Source organism: Phyllobates terribilis, unplaced genomic scaffold, assembly GCF_046119375.1.
Source record: "Phyllobates terribilis strain yellow unplaced genomic scaffold, ASM4611937v1 Scaffold_4__5_contigs__length_816908805, whole genome shotgun sequence".
In the NCBI taxonomy this organism is placed as follows: Eukaryota; Metazoa; Chordata; class Amphibia; order Anura; family Dendrobatidae; genus Phyllobates; species Phyllobates terribilis.
This window is the reverse complement of record NW_027362764.1, coordinates 682,434,849-682,437,724: the sequence shown is the minus strand read 5'-3', so window position 1 is coordinate 682,437,724 and position 2,876 is coordinate 682,434,849. Positions and strand designations below refer to the sequence as shown.

General features: G+C 53.5%; 2 pseudogenes; both read left to right on the top strand.

The window, feature by feature from the left end:
• The first annotated feature begins 217 nt into the window (after positions 1–217).
• On the top strand, positions 218–337 carry LOC141269357 (5S ribosomal RNA; annotated as a pseudogene).
• A 938-nt stretch (positions 338–1,275) lies between these two features.
• LOC141267551 (5S ribosomal RNA) lies at positions 1,276–1,394 on the top strand (annotated as a pseudogene).
• Positions 1,395–2,876: the final 1,482 nt, after the last annotated feature.

Below are 2,876 nucleotides of genomic sequence, written 5' to 3'. Positions count from 1 at the left end.
TCACATTACCGCGATGAAGGGTTTAGCCTGCAGGAGACCCTGCGCCGAGCAATTTTTGAAGACACCTGATGCGGCGGGTGAATCACTGCTAAACAAGCCACACCTGTAGGGACGGCACAGCCTTTGCATGGACCCTTCGGAGCCCGCCCCGTCACGGCCAGATTGCTCGCCATCAAGCGATCCTGAGAAAGGCTGGCCGGGCGATGGATCCAGCAGCGTCTACTGGCCATACCACCTTGGATACGCCCAATCTCGTCTGATCTCGGAATCAAAGCAGGGCTGGGCTCGAACAGTACTTGAATGGGAGACCTCCTGGGAACACTGGGTGCTGTAGACCATTTTTATGACGTTTTGCCCTACTTCCCAGCTCGGCTAGCACCGAACGGCGCATTGCCGGACACCGACCTTTAGTAACTTAGATGATGGAAGCCCCAAGGCCTCTGAGCCAGTTGGCAGCTAAGTACGCTACCCCGCCGCCCTTCACGCAGGCCTGACACCGAGCTCCTTGCCACGGCTAGGAGTGCTTATTGACGCCGCAGCTCGCCGTGTGGAAATGATGGCGTTAAAAGCACCCGGGGCCGTGAAGGGGCCAGGCTTTCAGCAGGTGCCCAGGGAAGGTTTTGGATGCCGGCCGCCTAGCGAGGGCCAGTAGAAGTAACATGTTTCTCTGCAAAGAAGCTTGTGTAACCAAGACGGCTGACAAAGAGCTAACCTCAGTGCAAGGAAGGCAAGGAAGGTGCGGAAGGAATTGGGGAGGGGGGGGTGATTCCTGCTAGGGCCCTGAAATCATAAAACAGGCAGGAGAGTCTGACGCATGGTGACGGAGAGGTTGTAGGGGCAGATAGGGGGTGTTGTCACGTGCGAGCACGTGTGCATGCTGGCTTGTGTGTGAGAGTGCGCTTCCTAGGTGTGGCGCGCTGCAGACAGTCAAAGGGATTGTTCCCTTTCATTAAAAGTTAAACCCCGGCTGCAGGCTATTAGAAAGCAACTAACCGCGCTCTACTCACCCTACCCGGGTCTACCGGTGAGTCTCGCCTCTGCTCCCGGCCTGTGGCATTGGCCTCGAAGCTGACGTTCCGTCGACAGCGCTGCAGCCAATCAGTGAGCTCAGCGGCTCTGAGTGGGGCCTTCTGTCTACAAGACCTTTTAAGGAAGCCAGCAAAAAAATTGAAGAGAAGGGAAAGCACAAAAGGACCTGGTCTTGCTGAGCACTGGAAAGGGCAGCCGGCAGCCAGACTTCAAAGTAGAAGAGCAGCAAGTGAGATGCTTGTCTGTGCCTATGGCCAAGCCACCCTGAACACGCCTGATCTTGTCTGATCTTGGAAGCTAAGCAGGGTTGGGCCTGGTTAGTACTTGGATGGGAGACTGCCTGGGAATACCAGGTACTGTAGGCTTTTGCTTTTTCCTTCCTTCCACCAGCAGGGGGCACTCTCTTCTATGCCTTTTTTCCATTCCCTTTCAGAGGCCGTTAGTCAGGGCAGGAGTCAGGTAACCAACACCTTGACCACTTACTCTCTACTAACTATGTTTCTGTTAGCTCTCACTTTTTCCTCTATAGTCCTCCACTTTCTAATAACCCCTCAAATCCCTACACCAAGTAATAAACTCTTCATCTCTCCCTCTATTCTCCCCATTCGTCTCACCTCCTCCTCCAAATTATTCCTCAACATTCAATCCTGGATCTCCAAACACAGACAGCCACCTCATGCTCTCTCTTACTCCCACCTGCTAACACTTTCTCTGCTCCTCCTCACTGCTGGAGATATCTCTCCAAATCCTGGTCCTCCTCGCCATATCCCCACAGTCACTTCTACCTCCTATCCACGACCTTCCTCAAACTGTCGCAACCCTTCTAACCTCATACCCATCCAACTAATACCCACCTCCTCAGCTATACTAACAGGAGCTCTCTGGAACGCTCGCTCTGTCTGCAACAAACTTTCCTTCATCCACGATCTTTTCATTACAAAACAAACTCTCCTTCCTCGCCATCACCGAAACCTGGCTCACCCCCTCTGACACAGCCTCCCCAGCTGCCCTTTCATATGGCGGATTCCACCTTTCCCACACCCCCCGCCCCAATGGCAAACATGGTGGAGGCGTAGGTTTCCTCCTATCAGAACTCTGCGCTTTCACCAAAATCCCACTGCCACCCTCCGTTACACTCCCCTCTTTTGAGGTGCACTGTGTGCGCATCTATTCCCCCTCCAACCTCCAACTGGCCGTCGTTTACCGACCCCCAGGGCAAGCCACCACCTTCTTAGACCATTTCACTACCTGGCTGCTTCACTTCCTTTCCACTGACATCCCCACTATCATAATGGGTGACTTCAACATCCCCATTGACACTCCCCACTCGTCTGTCTCTAAGCTCCTATCCCTCACTTCCTCCTTTGGACTCACTCAATGGTCTTCCACACCCACCCACAAAGATGGCCACACACTGGACCTCATCTTCACCCACCTCTGTTCCCTATCTAACCTCTCTAACTCACCACTCCCTCTCTCTGACCATAACCTCCTCACATTCTCTACCCTCTCCTCTCCGGGTGCACAATCCCCACTCCACAAACTCACACACCCTCGCAGAAATCTCAAACACCTTGACCTACACTCTCTCTCTGAATCCCTCCTTCCTCTCACAGACATAAATTCCTTACACGATGCAGAAGTTGCTGCTGCTTCATATAACACCACAATAGCTGCAGCTCTAGACTCGATCGCCCCTCTCACACACACCACACCTCGCACATTCAACAGGCAACCCTGGCACACTAAACTTACCAAAGAACTGCGCCGGGCCTCCAGGGTTGCGGAGCGGAGATGGAAAAGGTCTCACTCCATCGAGCACTTCATCGCATTCAAGCAATCCCTCA